General features: G+C 50.5%; 1 long non-coding RNA gene across 2 annotated transcripts; it reads left to right on the forward strand.

Annotated features, from left to right (window-relative positions):
• The first annotated feature begins 7,706 nt into the window (after nt 1–7,706).
• Nucleotides 7,707–14,648, forward strand: LOC124231776 (uncharacterized). Of its 2 annotated transcripts, XR_006886680.1 has the most exons (5): nt 7,707–7,767; nt 11,547–11,672; nt 13,209–13,584; nt 13,711–13,968; nt 14,267–14,648. It is a non-coding gene; the product is annotated as an uncharacterized LOC124231776 (long non-coding RNA). The 2 variants fall into 2 exon arrangements; XR_006886681.1 differs by lacking the exon at nt 13,711–13,968.
• The last annotated feature ends 2,863 nt before the right edge of the window (nt 14,649–17,511 follow it).

Here is a 17,511-nt window from a genome sequence, read left to right on the forward strand (position 1 = left end):
TTATTAGGCAGAGGGGCACTGTTGGAGGAGTGGATTCTATAGATACGACTATTTGGGACAAACCATTGATGATGTCACTTCTCCATTGGGACATTTCTTAGCCTAAGCTTTCCAGTCCTTCGGGAATCAGCATGCACACATGCACACACATACAATATTCATATAACATATCTTCATATATAGTTTAGTCTTAACGTTGGCTCTTTTCCCCCTTCACGTTTGTTTCCTGGTTTTGGCACATCTGGGCCTCTGTAGTAAACAGATCCAATATTTACCAAGCAGCTCCAAAGGTTACATTTGCTTCCAAAAGTTTTTATTCCTCCTTCATTTGGGTAAGTTTCAGCTCACAAGAGAAGCTGTTTTTGCTGAGCTCGGGCTGCACGAGAGAAGGCAGGAACACAGGCCCATCTGTTGGAGATTGGAACATAAATAGCCCCCTTTAAAAATAAATCTCCGCTTTTAACTCTGCAGATAAAAATATCTGAATAAAGGACAATTCTTAATCTCCACCTTCTCCCCTCCTTGACTCAAGCGTTTCTAAGTGGCGTTTTTCCCCTTCTCCTTTTACAGGTTTCATTTTGGCTTTGATTCCGGCGAGTTTACTGACAGATTACTTCATTTTAACTAGATGGCTTTTCTGTCTAGTGGGAGGCATATTTCTAAGTATCATATTTATCAAAAGAGCTCTGCAAAACAAGGGCCAGAATTACTCTTTTGATGGTTCCCCCTCTAACTACAACCACAATAAATTTTGTGAGAAAGAATGCTCACCTGGGGACCTTTTATGTTAAAGCCGAGAACCGGGGTTCAGACATTGTCACTTTCAAGCCTCCACCAGTTGGGCTGTTTTCCCCCCTCCACCCCTCTCCCCGGGCAGAAATCTCACATCTGGTCTCACTTGCCAGGCTGGTCCTGGGATCCCAGGGGCTCCATATTTTTCCCCCTATAACTTTAAATCAGAGGAGCATTTCAGTAAATCACAGGGAACACTTATTTATTGGACATAGTTTTGGGTCTCTTAAAGCATGGAAAATAAATTTAATGGAGCGTTTGGAGCATTTCTCCAATCTTTTGAGGGATTACTTGGGGAATTTGTCAACTGTGCCAAGCCCAGCAGCCTGATCCGGAGAGATGGGAAGGAAATGATGGGAGAATCTTCTCAGAGGGCCCAGGTGGATCCTAAATCACCCCAAGAAAGATTAATAGAAGGGGCCCAGTTGCCAGCAAGGTTGATTGGCAGCATCGCTGTTTATTTAATAAACTATCATTTCAGCTGGAGGGTGACTTTAATCTGAATTACATTTTGTTTTTGTCATCCACTCTTGCCAAGTAATTTATGGAATACCGTAGCGTGCTTCTTAACCTCAAACAGCGAAGGAGGGAGGCGAAGATGGGGGCCGGGGGAAGGAACAAAGAGAGAAAGTAAGTGAAAAGAAGGAAGAAGGCAGCTCGGGAAGACTTGGTGACAACTTTGAGGTGGGTGGAGGAGCAGGCCGGAGCGGGACAGGTGGAGGAGGCAAGGATCCCGGCTCTCAGACCAGGGCAAGGGACACAGTGATTGGAACGCCGTGTTCCTGGGGTGTGGTGTGTGTTTTGGGGCTGTGGGATCATGTTTGGGAATGGCTTGTCCTGTGGAAAACTTAAAGGAACTGATTGTTCATAATCAAGGGGTTAGGGCTTGATTATGGAGTTGGAATTTCCCGAATGGAGCAGAACTGATGAGCGCGTGCAGAAGGGCCTCTGGGGGAAAGGCAGTCCGCCCCGTAGGGTGGGCCAGCTTCATTCTTGGTGCCCTTGGGTAGGAAAGGAGGTAGATGGGGCTGGCCTTCTTCTCTGAGGGGAGTCAGTCAAGGGGAGGGTTTTTGGACTTTATGACCCTGGGGCCTTGACTTTGGAGTGAAGGGGTGTTTCTTCAGGAGAGGAAGGTGGGAGGCTGGCTGCTGATGTAACCTGCAGTGGGACGCCCGCTTCTCCTTCAGCTGGGAGCTGTTGGAAGAACAAAGGGCTGTTCATGAGGGCAGACAGGCCCTGTTTTTGGAGGCAGAGTAACAATGACATTCTTGTGGTCATTATTGTACGAGCTGCAATAGCAACCACGCCCTTCCCCTGAAGTGTTTTGGGTCTTTACCTTCTGACTTGTCCTCATCTCAGTCTCTGTTAAGAAGGAAAGGGCCTGGCATTCTTGTTTTTTAGGCTAAAATGGGTAAAGTGAGGCACAAGGTTGGAATGTAAAAAGGAGCAAAGGTTGATGGAGATGCTCAAGCCACAGAGATGCAGCAGGAGAACAAGGACTCAGAGGAGGTCCCCTTTCCAGCTTTCATGCCTTTGGGATCCCCACGGGCTGGAGAAAATTCTGCTCCAGATGCCAGTTTTCTTGGAGTTTCTCTGATGTCTTGGGTAGAGAGGCTTTCTCCCTAATTTTCCATCCTCAGATATGAACTCTTACTATCCTGAGATTGTCTCCCTCTTCTTGGCTTCTTTATTCTTTGCTTTGTCAGCCTGCTCATAGCAGTCCTTGCCCGGGACCTGGTGCACAGCCATGGTTGAGGGAACTCCCAGGGACCACTGAGGAGGTGGCTAAAGGAATGGGGAGGGTTGATGGGGAAGCAGGATGACCTGAGTAGCAGGGGAACCCTGTGACAGTCGCTACTCTCCCCAGACTCAAAATTGGGATCTCTGTCTGCCCCCAGCCCTTTGGGGTAAATTTAGATGAGCTGTTAGGCATGGGTATGGAGCTTAGAAAATTATAGGACCAGGGTCACTGGTCAGCAAGGGCTGAAGCGCTGACCTTCACGTGACTTCTCACTGGCTTTGTGTGCATGTTCTCCCAATCACTTTAGATCTGGCTCCAGCCAGGTTTTCAGCCTTGATTTCTCCCCCTCCTCCCCATCTCCAAACTCTGGCCCCCCTCACGGTCCTGGGAACACACTGGACTTAAGTTGCCCTTCTCCCTTTTCCTTTGGTGGCCCTTCTCTTCCTGCCCATCCATCCAGTTCTACACACACGTCCAGGTTGAGATCAAGTTTATTTTCTCCTAGAACGTGTCCCTGGCTACTTTGCACTCTCTGACAGCTTCCAGTCCCCACGGCACTCTTTACTATGAAATTAGACTGTTTCATCTTGCTCCTACTGATTCACTGTTTCTCTGAACAGTCCCACCTCCTCACTGGTAAACGAGGGGTTAGATGGATGACCTCTAAGGCTCTTTGCAGTTATAACATTCTAGGATCCTATGTCTGTTTGTCTTATCTCCTCATCTGGACTGCAAAGTCTTCAAAAGCAGGGACAACATCTTTTCCTGGTACTGACTCCCGCAATATTCTAGCCCAGGGCTGGGCTGTGAGAGGATGCATAAGTACTTTTGCTTCCCTGATCTTTTTTTGTCCTTTTTCCTACTGGAAATGGGAGGAATGAAGAGTGGCTTCGATGCCCTGGAAGCCTGGTCTTGTAGTCTGGCCTGAAGAGAAATTGTTCCCCAATTTGTGGATATGGTAAAAATTGCCATGACATCTCAACTCTCAATGTATTCTGTTGCAGTGAATTTACACTGGGGAGCTCTGCCCAGCACAGAGAGACATCTTATTAAAGGGGGCCAGGGAACCCCCATGCAGCATATACATTTTGTGGTGAAGTAGAAAGATGTGCTCGGCTTGGTTCATGCCTTGGTTTGGCCACTTACTACCTACAAGACTTGGGCAAGTCACATGGCCTGTGTGAGTCTCCCTTGCTCCCCTCTGAAACGGCAATGGCAATACCTGCCCTGTTGTGGGAATAAAAGGATGCGACATGAAAATCTGTAAATTATAAAGCTAATAGTGGGAGGTGTGCAGTGGCCACGAGGTAGAAGTTTGGTTACTTAACATCTCAACGTAAAAGTCAAAAAGTTAAAATGTAACAACAAAGCATAAAAAGAGAGCATAGAAGGGCTCGCCCTCTCCCGCTTTCATTATTGCACAAAGAACCACTTCTCTTCTCTGGATAATATGCTGTAGAGATGCCCCCTGCCTCTCTGCACAAAATTAAAAAGAGACAGAAAGAAATGGAAGGAAAAGAAAGCCCAGGAGTCAGGAGGAACATCCTGATACCTCTGAAAGTTGACTCTGAGGAGAGAGGAAAACGAGCAAACAGAAGCTGTCACTCACTGGCAGCCTGATTCCTGGGGGAATAATCTCTGTGAAGAAAAACTGAGATCTGAACGTGGCCTGGAGCTGGTGTGGAGACCACGGCGGCGTCCGGTGAAACCGGAGGCCCTGGGACGGAGCCTTCCTGCCCACTCTTGGGGGGGTTGGCGGCTCCGAGGGGGTCCTGCTGTTGTGCAGACTGTGCTGCTGCCCCCTGTGTGGGTGCTGCTCCCTGTTGCTCAGCATCCCAGCAGCTCTGGTGACCGGGCATGAGTGGGTATGTACGGTGGTGCCAGGCCTCACGCCACAGAAACCGACTAGAACCCTTGCCACCCCCAGCCTCTCTCGCACACTCATGCCCCTCTTTCTCTTAGCCTCTCCCAACTTCCTCTCTCTTCCCACATCCATCCGCCTTGCCTGTCACTTTTCACCCCATGAATCAGAAATCAGAGGGCCCCCTGAAGCTGGCAATTGCTGCCCCAGCCTTCTAGAAACCTGTTTGTGTGCAAACAAAGGCAGCCCCCACCCCCACCCCATCACGACTTTCCAAGACGATGATTGAGTTTTTCCCCGGTTCTGCTTGATATTTCTGCCAAAGCAAGAAAAATCCTCGTTGAAGTCTAGCAGGAAATCCAATAAAAATTCTTCAAAAGATGGGCTTGACATTGAAAAACAGCAAAATTATAAAATAGGCCTTAGAAGAGAGAGAGGAGAGTTATTATATCTGGCACCAAGCAAAAGCCCCGAGACCCCGTCCAAATGAGCCATCACAGATTGAAAGTGTTTAGCTTCCCGTTGATTAAATATGGAGAAGGACCGAGGGCCTGCCAAGCCTCGGGGATCCAAAGTTTGTTTTCAGTCAGAATGTGTTTTCAGTCAATGGAAAAAATGGTCGGCCTGTGCTGGGCTGTGTAACCGAGAAGCCCCAGGTTCGGGGTGAGTAATGGCTGTGAAGCAGAAAACCACGAGGGTTGTTAATCACCCCTCCCAGGGCCCTGTAATTTAACTCAGCGACTCGTTCCACTGGGAAAGCGCTCCCCATCCCCTTTCTTCCTTCTCCCTCCGTTCATTTTGCTCAAGGGGGATAGACGAGTCCCTCTGACGCTCATCTCTCTATTTCAGTTGTTAAAACTCCTCACCCCTAAGACATCTCTCTCCCCAGTCATGTCCCCATTGCCCGCTGCTCTGAACTTCTGGGGAGAACAGAGAGAGGAGACACATTCACATCGATGGGGTTCTTTCAGGGAACCCTCTTTGTCCTGGGAGCTTCCTGGAATGGAAGCCTGGAAAAATCTCTTCCTTCACCATTGCCTTTCCAGGGTAGGCTGTTTTTCAGAGGTGTTCACTGACATTGTTTAAACAGGGTTATCTTACTCCAGACTTACAGTTTTCTTGTTTCCTGGGCTCTCATCTGCCCCACTGCATTCCTGTACAATTAAGAGTGTAGGGAGTCTGTTTTTGGATGTCATTAAAGCTTCCATGAGCGAGGCTCAGAGAGAGAGAGAGAAAGATCTAGAATGTATGGCATGTGGAGCTGGAACTCTGAGGTGAGCCAACCCTCGTTTCCTGTCAGATGAAAACACTTACTCTACTTTTCCGATTCCAGTCTTCCAGCCTGTGGGCAGCCTCAGGGGAGCGGGGATGCTGGCCATTTCTGACTTCCTTGCTGTGCTCCCCCTGCATGGTGCCTGGGGCCTTCATTCGCACTGTGGGTTCCACCAGCCCGCCTCTCCGGATAACTGCTTTTCATGGGTCCCACTGCACTGAAATCTATTTAAAATTGCAGGGGACAGGCCCAGCTGAGCATTCCTTTGGTCTGCCGTTTGTTTCAAAATGGTGGTTGGCCTGAGCCGCAGCTCAATCTCAAAGACCAGGCGGCTTGATACCTTTGGGTTAAGCACCCAAATTTGGTTGCAGGAAGTCACTCAAACCAAATATTCTTTGAGGACTAGGCAAATAAACTAAAGAAAATGAGTACATAAATGGCTTTAAAATGATGACCTGTGAAACGCTCAGTGGTTTAGTGGAAACAGATTCTTTCGTAAGGACAGCAAGTCTTGGGCAGCTGAGCTGTGGAGGACATAAGCCCAGTCAGCAAATACCACAAGTGACCAATGATGAAGGAGCAAGAAGGAGACAGCTCCATGGGGTCCAGTCGTCCAAATGGCAGCGAGAGAAGTTCTGGGAAAGGAGAAAGTTAAATCAAAAGCTGTGGAGAGGGTGTAGTGTGTGCGTGTGTTTGTGTGTGTGTGTGAAAGAGGAAAGAGGAGATGCTCCGATGTCACCACTCTTGGGAGGGAGATCAAGGAGGTGATAAGAGGAAGAAAGAGGACAAAACAGAGCCAAAGTCGGTCCTCATGTACAACCCTCCGCCTTCGCATCATTATAATCCTCCTCCTCACCATAGTTCCCATTTATTGAGTAAATACGATGTGCCAGCACTGTGCAAAAGCTTTATATGTTGTCTAACGTAGTCCTTCCAACAACTCCCCGGGACATGCTTTATCTTCTTTCTTCACAATAAGGAAGCTGAGAGTCCGCGTCTGGAGGAGCACAAAGGTTGGAAGCGGCAGAGTCAGGATTTGAACCCAGGTCTGTGTAGCTTCACACCCTGAACCCCTAAAGGTAGTCGGCAGGCAGGCTGTCGTAGGCAGTGATTCCGGGGGCCCAGACATTTGGAGCGAACCCAGGAGGGTCCACATCAAAGATTCCACTTCACCGAGGGGAAGAAAACCAGTAGCCCCATCAGGTGGGCAATCTGCATATCAAAGAGCCCCGGGGGGCGGGGTGGGGGGCTGTTGAGTGCCGGGTGGGCAGCAGCAAGCCCAGGTTGGAAGGGTCAGTGGCAGGTCACTGTCACCATCAATCACCCACAAGCCTTTTGTCTATAGGGGTGAGCAGGAGGGGCCTGGGCTGGGCACCAAGCGAGCGGGTGAACCAACAGAATTTAAGGGACTCTGCTGGTGGGAGGAGATGGGAGGGAGTGTTTAGAATTTTAAGGGGAATCTTTATGGTTTGGGGAATACTCTGGTGGGCGAAAATGTGCTGTTCCTCTGTCCAGGAGCTGTGCTGATGAAAGTTCTGATAACAAACTAGTTTATCCCGATGTTGTCACCTCCAGGACTAGGTTTTGTATATATCTGTCCATCCATTTCGAATGCCTCCTTGACCTGCATCACCACAGTTCCAGAAGTTACCAAGAAACGCATTATTATATGTGCATTCAGAGAAACTTACAGTTGAAAAAAATACATACATGAAACATGTATATATATAATATATGATATATATGTATACACGTGTATATAATAATATGTATACGTGAAGTATGATAGTAGTAAATATACATATACGAGCCAGCCCTGGCGGTCTAGTGGTTAACATTCGGTGCTCTCACCGCTGCGGTCCGGGTTTGTTTCCTGGTTACGGAACCACACCACCGATCTGTTGGTTGTCACGCTATGGTGGCTGCGTGTTGCTGAAAGCTATGCCACCAGGATTTCCAATATCAGCAGTGTCACCTATGGTGGACAGGTTTCAACGGAGCTTCCAGACTAAGACAAACTAGGAAGAAGGACCTGGCCACCCGCTTCCAGAAAAGTTGGCCATGAAAACAGCAGAGCATCGTCTAACATAGCACTGGAAGGTGAGGGGATGGCATGAAAAGAGGGTTCTCCTGCCTTACCCAGAGGTGCTGGGAGTTGGAATAGCCTTGATGGCAATAGTAACAAATATATACACGTATGTTATGTGCCAGGCACTGTTTTAAGTATGCGTATATATTAGAAGGACTCCTAACAATGACTGGCTGAGGCAGGAACTCCTATTATCTCGTCTTTTCATATGAAGAAACTGAGGCACAAGCAGGTGAAGTGACTTGCTCAGGAGGCCGGTGGAGCAAGGATTCAACTCTAGGCTGTGTGGAGAAGGCAGGGAGATGCTGACACCTTCAAGAACAGGATGAGGAACGAAGTGAGCAGGCATAACTCAGACTCGTGGCTGCGGGAGGTCAGGGAGGGCGGGCAGGGCCATGTGGGCGGGAAGCTCTGGGGAGAGCGTAGACTTGGACAAATTGTAGGACGGGGCTGTCCTGAGCAGAGGCTGGGGTGAGACTGACCGTAGGATTTTCCTGGGAAAGAGTGAGTCTGAGTACAGAGCAGAGGGCGCTCAGGGGGCAGTGAACATATAGGCCAGTGGGCAGGCCTTGAATGCCAGGCAAAGAATTTGGTCCGTTCCCTCTGAGGAGGTGGGGCTCCCTGGCGCCTTTGGAGCCTGGAGCTGGCACCGTGTGAAGAACTAGGAGACCTGAATTCCAGGCCTGGCTCTGCCTTTAGGCATCTTGCTCAAGGTCACTCAGCTAATTCGTCTCTCTGGATTCCAGCTATGTCACTTTTTAAATAAAAGGATTAGGCTAGATGAACCCCTCTGGCTATAAAGTCTGTGGTAAAACCAGAAGAATCTGGCAGTGTTTTTGAGGAGGAATAGGGGTGAGAGAAACTGGAGGTGGTGAAAACTTAGAGTGAGAGAATGTAGAACCAGAAGGGATCTTAGAGACCTTCCCCTCCCTCTGTTTTACAAGTGGGGAAACTGAGGCACAGGAAGGGTAAGTGGTTTTCCCAAGCCACACAGCCCATTACTGTTGAGCTGAGGTGAGCGTGCTGGCTCTGCCCAGTGGTCTAAGCTGCCTGTCCTGCCCCCGCCAGGAGGAGCTCTGGGGAGACTGGGCTTGGAGCAGGGATGGGAGGGGGCAGGACAGGGCTAAGCCTGGGAAGGCCATCGGCCTTCATTCTGAGCCCATTTTATCACCACTGGCAGGGTGACTGTCCCCAAAGGAGCATAGATCAATAGAGCTCCCGATCCTGGGTTCCAGTCCCAGCGCTGCCATGGCAAGGCCCCCGCTCTTTGGGGATAGTCTTCTATGCCTTTCTGTAAAATGGCAGGGCAGTCCCTGCTCTTGGATGTCAGCTGAGGCCACAATGGCCTGAGGGCCACCAACAGGGAGAATTGAATCTGAGGTGGGACCAGGGCCAGCGTCCACTGTGGAGGCAGACCTGCAGGCCTGGGCTCCCTTTTGCTTCTCTGGGCCAAGAGCCCTGTTCCTCGTCCGTCCTGTGGTGTGGCAAAGGTTCTGGCTGGAGCTCTGGGGCCGGGGGCAGGTGGTGAGGCTGTGGAGGGCTGCCTGATCCCCTGACACTTGAATGAACTCCCTCCCAGGTTCTTATTAGTGCTCATGTCAAAGGAGTCTGGTAAAAGTTAACAGGCCTCCCTGCCTTGAGGAGATCAGAGGGACAACTGGAGCTTACTGGGGTCAGGCAGAGGTCACTGAAACCTGCTTGATAGGGCAGTCACTGGAGCTAACCCAGGTTTATGGGCCTGTGCCGCCCCCTCCCCAGATCTGGAACCCAGGGCTTCTTCCAGGGTGGCTGACCTGAGCCCTCCTTCATCCAAAGGCCCCTTGGAAGGTGGCCTGGGCCTTCTTGTGGGGGCCTCCTCCCTGTTGGCCCTATACCTTCCCTAGGCCTGTGCATGGCGGGGAGGGAAAGGGACGCAGCCAGGAGAGAGCAGGACGGTTCTGGGGATGAGATGCCGGGCTGATCTGGGCCTGGGCGAGGCCTGGGCAGGTGTGACCCTGGTCGCTGACCCCTGGTGACCCAGAGGGGGAGGAGGTGAGGGTTGGGATTTGGGGAGGCTGTTGGCTAACATTTACCAGGACCTTTGAAGATGTAAATGCTTCCCCAGGCCCTGCTAGGATTGATGGGGTCAGAGTTCACAGGCATGGTTGCCTGCTTCTCCAAGTGGGCTGGAAATCTTGCAGACAGATGAGTTAGGGTCCCATGTGATGGGACTTTCCCCAGGGGCGGAGGGCTCATGCGAAATGCTATTTCTGGGGCTCTCCTGGATCAGGCCCAGTGACTTGAAGGCCTTAGGAGGGGCTGACGGAAGCTGTCTTTCTCAAGTGCTCCCATTTCTCTTGGGTGTGTTTTCCAGGGTGTGTCTGATCACACACTATCAGTCACTGGAAGATCCAGGAGACAGCCTCCGTCTCCTGCCTCTCCCTGATTTGTGCTTTTTATTGTACAAATACTAGGTTGCTTAAAATTTCCTGTTCATATCAGGCTCTTTCACACCTGGTACCCATCCTGTGCTAGTGCCTCTGCAGGCATGCTCTTCCCATCTTCTCAGCGTGGCTAACTCCTATTCACCCTTTAGCATCACCTCCTCCAGGAAGCCTTCCGGGAATGGAATCTGCCCCTCTGCTCTGTTCTCCTGTAAAATTTAATGACTCATTCAATCAACCAATGTTAATGTGATACATACCAGGCCCTGTTCCATTGGGAATGCATCAGTGCATAAAACAGACCCAAATCCTTCCTTCAGAGAACTTACATTCTAGAGGGCAATGATAGCAAGCAATTACATAACCCTATTTCAAATGCTTTGCATGTATTAACAAATTTAATCCTCAGAACATCCCTATGAATTAGGTCCATTAGTATTCAGATTTCACATAGGAGGTTACACATCCAATAACGGGCACATTTAATTTAATTTAATCCTTACAGCAGCCTTATGAGCTAGATGTTACTTTCCTCATTTTACAGATGAGGAGACCAAGACTTAGAGGAGTTAAGTGTGTCCAAGGTCATCCAGCCAGTAAGTAGTAGGACGAAGCAGGGTGGCTCCAAGCCTGTGAAAGGACCAATTGCCTCCCTGTTAGAATAGTACTCCGCATTTCTGCATTGAAGCAGTTTCTCTGTCCATTTAAATGATCTGCTCATCTTCTCCATCATCTTGGGAGCTCTCCCACGCAGTGACCTTCGCTTATTTATCTGTATCCTTTGAACTCCCCTTGTGTTAGGTGCTTAATCAGCTTCTAACGAATACCTGTCTGTTAATTGATTGACAGCTGTAGGTGGGTGGAGACAAGAATAAAGCAGCTAATATTTATTGCACATACTCTGTGCTGGGCTGTGCGTTGGTCCTTGCTAAGCATGAGCTCTTCCAGTCCTTACAGTGTTGTATAAATTAGCTGTGACTGCTCCGAGGCTGGCAGCTAGTATGTGCTAAAGATGGCACTTGAATCACAGGTTTCTCTGACTACAAAACTCCCTGTCCTTTCCTCTAGGCCACAGGAGGCTGCTCAAAGGAAAGGGGGCCCCTCCGAAGGCATCGAGCTGAGCCTCCTGGCTCCTGCTATTTCAGTCCCCACCTGGCAGGAGGCCTTAGAAACACGAAGAGGCTGGGCCTGCGGGGCTCGCGCCTGCATCCACGACAGGTTGCAAGGCATCTGGAGAAGTTGAGGCTTTCCTTCCAAGATTATTCCCACCTACTCAGCTGTTTGAAGTAGTTAAAGGGAGTGACTGGGCACATCAAAGGTGTTCAATGAACTTTTACTGATTGTTGTGGAATCATTTACTGTTGTAGAGAAACAGCTGGATTCAGACTAAACTGGCTGATGCTGCGGGCGTTTTCTGTGCAAGGAGGAGGATTATGGCAGAATAGACTTCAGTCTTCAGGCCCGGAGCAGAAATGGGAGAGTTCCTGCTCTACGTACGTTTGGTTTCTTTGTTCTGACATCTGTTTTTGTTTTTGTGTTTTTTTTGCTTTCCCAATTATGAGGGGCAAACAGACTTGAGTCTTCTGATTCGTCTGCTCATAGGGCTTAGCAGACTGGCCAGCTGGGTGTCTGTATGGGGCGAGGGGGATGCAAGAGATGGACTCAGGTCACATGGCTGTCAGGGGACCAGAGCGTGCGTCTGGGGCCTCCCAGGTTCTCCCTCCTGCCATCGGGTCTCCTTAGCTTCTGGAGCCCCGTCTCTCACAGTAGACAGCCATGTCAGATTCCCCCACTCCCTTTGGTTAATCCCCTATTTTGCTTGACTAAGAGTCAAAATGTGGGACTGCACCCAAACGAACTAAGCTCACTAAATCACTGGCAGGTAATTTGATAGACGAGTTGGCCAGCACCCACTGTGGGAATTAAGCAAAGCCTGAGCTGCGGAGACAGTAGGAAACAACCTTGAGTGACTGGTGAAGAGCGGCCTCATTTCACCCGGAGACAGGCCCAGCCCCAGCTCCACAACTCCGAGTGGAAGGCTGGTGTGTGCCAGGTGGACTGCTGACATTTCTCTCTCAGCCTCTTCCTCCAAAAGGCAGGACCAACAGACCCTGGGTCCTTGCCCTGCCTCACCTGGAGCTGGGGTATCTAACTGTTGAGAAGGGAGTGACTGTAACTGTGTCCCCACCAGCCTAGGTCTTATTTCCTTGAGCCCTCTGGTAAGAACACCAGCAAAGGATCTCGTTGGTTGAGTTCACTTGTTTGTTGAGCTAACTCAGAGGGAACAAGGGTCTTTCAACAAATGGGAGTGGTGTTGTACAAATGGGTGTTTTATGGGCCATGTGCAGAAACTGACTGCTTGTGGAAGGCTGCGCCAATCTGCAAAGGGGCCAGTTGCAAAGGAGAAACTTCTAGGTCCTTTCATCATGATGGGGATTGTTAACTCTGACTTCAGATAAGCAGAACAAACAAACCTCAGCCCACGTGGGGACTGGTTCTGCCCCCATTCTTTGCTTTTCTAAGCCATCAAAGCCAAGTTCCTAAAGCCTGACTGTCTCACGGTACTTTCTGATGGTTTCTTTGTTTTGTTTATTGTGCTTATGACAAGTGCTAACAGACCGCTTTCAAAGTGTGTTGATATTTCGGTTGTTTTTGAATGGCCCTTCTGTTTTTCTGCATCTGGACAGCATTAGAGTCTGGCCCCAGGGAACCACTGGGTTCCTATAAAAGTGTACCAGGTCCCCTTTTGCAGCAAACACTGGCCATGGCAAGATCAGACACTCCATCTGGGCAGGAACAAACACCCCAAACCAGAGCAGAATCATGAGACAGTTGTTAGCAGAAGGGAAGAAGGCCCAGGCTGGGAAGGGCCAGCGAGCCCTGCCAGCTGGACCCGGGGTGTTCTTTCTGTCCAAGGACATATTGGGATTTTCCCATGGGAGGACTCCATCTAGCAGAGGGCCGGGCACAGGGCGATGCCACTAAGTGCTGGTCGTGGATAGGTTCCCTCTCTCTTTGTCTTCTCCCAGGGTGCCTGCTCAACCACCAGTGACCAGATAGGGGTCTCTGGGCATTAGACAAGAAACAAGAGCTGGAAGAGAGAGAAGAGCCTGGAGCCTGGGGCTGACCCGAAGAGGCAGGGCAGCCCCAGGGCGGCCTGCACTGCAGCTCCCGACCTGCTTCCCTTCACGGCTCTCTTGGGGGATCTTTTGGGAACAGAGTGGGGTGGCACTGTCCTCATAAGACTGATGTTTGTTTTTCTGGCCTTTCCCTTTCTACTTCTCCTGATCTGCCCCATCCCCACGCCTGCCACATACTGCCTTAGAACCAGCTTCCTCCCTGAGAGAGAATCTCGCGGTTCAGACCAGGTGCAGAGGGAATGAGTTACCCATACAGTCGCGCTGGGTAAGTTCAGCACAGACTCTCATTCATTTCTTCAAGGCTTCTGGGTTTTCCTCCTTTTGAGCTGGCTGAGATTATAGCCCACGTAACTCACCAGCTTGTCGATGGTTCTCTCTGGTTTGGTTTCAGGAGTGGCAGGGCCCCTTTCCGACTGATCTCCAGGGAAGGCTGTGGCTCAGCTTGAGAAGGCCCTGCCTCTACCCCTATATTTAGCAGGGCCCTGGAACTCGCTCTCAGAGTCAAATGGGGTAGAGATTGAGAGGGCCGACAGTGAGCTCTGATGCCTCAGTGCTGCAGCTGGAGGGGATCCAGGCCGTCCAGATGAGGGAAAAGTGAGCTCTGTCGGCTGGTCCTCAAACAGAACCACAGGAGGCCTGTAGACCTACGGTTAGTGAGTTCATGCGTATAAATACGTTGGGGTGGGGTCAGGGGCTGCACGATGGGATTGGCTGGTGATTGCTGGTCTCTACCCACTAGGCCTCAAAGTTCTTGACTTATTTATGGTGACCCTCCCTAACATTTCCTTCCAGGTACACACTACCTTGTTAAACATTCCCATTTAAGCCACCTGTCCTACCCTGGATCTTTTTCCTTGAAGTTTTAGCATCCTTAGAATTGTGTGTTACTGCACTGACTTAAGCCCACCTGGGACATCTGATAAAGTGTCACCATTTTGTTTCTCCAGGACAAGAACTGCATTGGTTGTTGGTTCCAGCAAGGAGATAAAGACAGACTCCGGGTCCAGGGCCCGGCACACCCAGACAGGCCGGGCTGATTGGCCTCTGAGAAGCTGAAAGGCATGAATATTCTATAAGAAGAACATTTCCTGTTTTCCAATGTGATTCTCTAAATGGGGGAGATAGAGAACTGTGGTCTTCTGTCTGTCACACAGTCGGTGTGTGTGTGCGCACGAGTGTGTGTGAATGCTTGTCATTTTGAAAAATTTCAAATTTTATGTAGCAGTTCCTTTCTCACCAGGGTCCCCTGCTTGTGTGAAACTTTAATTTTATAGCTTTGGCTGTTAATTCATCATGGGGACCACCATCAATAAATACTTATTGAGCTTTCACTGAGCGCAGCATGTTGAAATAAGAACTATATATTCAACTCAAGAGGAGTCAATAGCAGATGGGGGTAGATTTGGGGAGGAGTGGGAGAAACAATCATTGAGGTCTCCTCCAACCCTGAGATTTTATGACTTTATAACTAAAGCGATAGGGTCCACTTACACATTAGGCAGTCGGCAGCTCAGACAAGAGAATGGGGCTACAGGAGATGTATGGGTCATCACAAAGGTAGTCACCTTCAGAAAACCCACCCAATGCTGCCAGCACATGTCTTTAAGCCTTATGTCCATTTTGGGATTCAGGGCTGCAAAGGGATGGAGTGAATCTTCTTGGCTTTTCCCATGGTGCCCAGTAAAAGTAAATATTTGCTGACTGATGGTTGCCGTTTGATTTTGGAATTTAAAAGGAGCACAGACCTTGGGGAAGTTTGGAGCCTGTTGATGCTTTGGCAGGAAAGGACCAAGTATCCTATTTTGCAGGCTTCTCAGAGGCAGCCTGGTGGGAGTCCCCACTTGGTGGGAACCCTGGAGTGGCGTGGGCTGGGAGCAAGGCTGCCAGAGGAAGGGCTGCGTGCCTCTCATGGAGCCTATAATCAGACCAGAAACAGCCTGCCTGCCACAGCAGTGACTCAGGCCTCCTGGGGAGTTTTCTTCAACATTATGAAGATGAACATGACTCTGAGAATTCCCTTCAGACCTGGGCTTTGTGCTAATTTTCTCCATATTTATGGGAAGATGAGCAGACCACGGTGGGAGCCTCTGGAGCAGAGTCTGTGGGTGTGCTCAGGAGAGAGGCCTGGGCTCTAGTTGGAGTGGTGAAAAGGTAAGATCTGAGCCTTAAGGGGTCAAGACATTCCTGTTGTCAGGTGGGTAGCCCATCATTATTATTATTATCATTACTATTCCCTTTGTACAAAAGAGATGCTGAAACAGAGAGCAGGAGTGGTTATGTGCCCAAGGGAACACTATCAGAACAGGAACGTATGCAGAGTGGAGGTAAATGGGAGAGGTGGAGTCCAGCCCGGCTGCCTCTAGGTCATGGTTTTTCCGCTGCCATGGGGGGTGGGGCAGGCATACAGCAGAGCCGAGCGTCCCTCTTCCTCAAAAAAGGTGATGTTCAGTGTCTGACAAGCTCCTTTGGCCCTGAGGTTCAACTGGTGGCATTAGGGCTGAAGAGTGCTGATAGAGAAGCAAGCAACTGGGAGTATTGCCTGGTTCCACATCTACAGCTCATTTGGCTGTGGGCTGCTTACCTGCCCTCTCCCAGCCTCAGTTTCCCTATCTGTAAAGTGAAGACAATAGTGGTAATGATCTCGTAGGACTGTTGGGGGCATGAAACGCAATAATACTTATGGGGAGATTTGCATCATGCCTGGAATGCAAATTAGCGATGAGTAACTATTAGGTCCCATTCCAGGGAGGCGGTCTAGTGGTTAAGGATGCAGGCTCAGAGCCTGCCTGCCTGAGCCCTGAGAGGTTAAGTGACCTGCCAGGTCACACAGCTGGGGAGGAGCACAGTCATGGTGAGTTCCCGAGTCCAGCACTCTGCCCAGACCTCTCCACACTGGGTTCTTTGATCCCGGGACAGGGATGGGGCTCTCCCGGCACCAGTGCTGGTCCAGAGGTGCCTATTTTGGGGCTTGGGGCAATGTGACTTCCTAGTCTGCCTCAACAGCCACCTGGTGAGGGGCACAGCACGGAGGGATTCCAAGGGGCTGCTCCGTGAGTTCTCCTGAGGTGGCTCTGGGGTGAGCCTGAGCACTGCCCTGTCTACCCACAACCCAGCGGGGGCAGCTGCCTCCAGGCAGAGCGGAAACCACAGGCGCAGGCAGGGTGGGGGTGCCCCGGCGCCCTGGGGATCTCAGCACGGCTTTCTGGGAAGCCTCTGTTGGTGCCTGATTCCCCCATAAAGCCATTATGTACCGGGGGAATTAATCAGGCTGTTAGGTAAGCATCACGGCACTTTTATGGCAGCTTTGAAGCTAATCTGTCACTAATGCCTGCTGGATTATCATGATTTCTTGCAGTCGTGATTCATTAACTCGGGGCCTCGTAGTAATTCTATTAAACATCTTCCATCACCGTTTGCCCCAACACGTCCCCACTCTCTGTTCTATTGTGCCGCTGCAGTGGCGTGACTGGCAACCTGTGTGGTCTCCAAAAAGAAGCCCCAATGAGATGGACAGGTCCCCCGCCAGCTAGAAACCGCCCAACGATGTGTCCATTCCCTGCCCGAGCCCGGAGCACGTCTCGTCCCCATTCCAGCTGGGCTTTCAGTTGATTTTTGCTTTTCTGGCAGAGGAGGCCCCAGGGCTTTTCCCAAAACGCCCATCGCTGCCTTCAAGCAGACAGCCTGCACAGAGGCGAAGGTGGGGCATACAGAATGGTGAGTGTCAGAGTGAGGCCAGCACCCCACAACCCACAGGCAACAGTCGGACCAGAGGGGCCTTCCTGCACCAGAAGTGGGTTTGGGGCCGACAGAGAAATAGGAACACTGCTAAAGAAGTCTGGTCACACACGCCCCTTTTTGCCTTCTTACTCAAGGCCAGTCAAACTCATGGGCTAGGAGGCAGGCGGAGGGGCCTGGAAGCGGTGGTGGCACACCATTGACTGCTGCGCCTGCCAGCATTAATAAAATTCCTTGGTGAGGTTTTTCAGAAAGAAATGCTTCTAGTAGGCTGGCTGTTCTCTGCAAAAGGTCAGCTTCGGGGCACGGCTTGACTGATGGGCTGCGAGCAGGCCAGAAAAAGAAAGCTGGGAGAAAGGGGCCGCGGGGGTGGGCTGAGAGGAAGCCAGCGGAGGACTGGAGCGCAGGCTCTGTCCTGGTGCCGGCGTCTTGCCCCTCGATCTGCACCATCAATCAA

This window comes from Equus quagga, chromosome 22, assembly GCF_021613505.1.
Source record: "Equus quagga isolate Etosha38 chromosome 22, UCLA_HA_Equagga_1.0, whole genome shotgun sequence".
Taxonomy (NCBI): domain Eukaryota; kingdom Metazoa; phylum Chordata; class Mammalia; order Perissodactyla; family Equidae; genus Equus; species Equus quagga.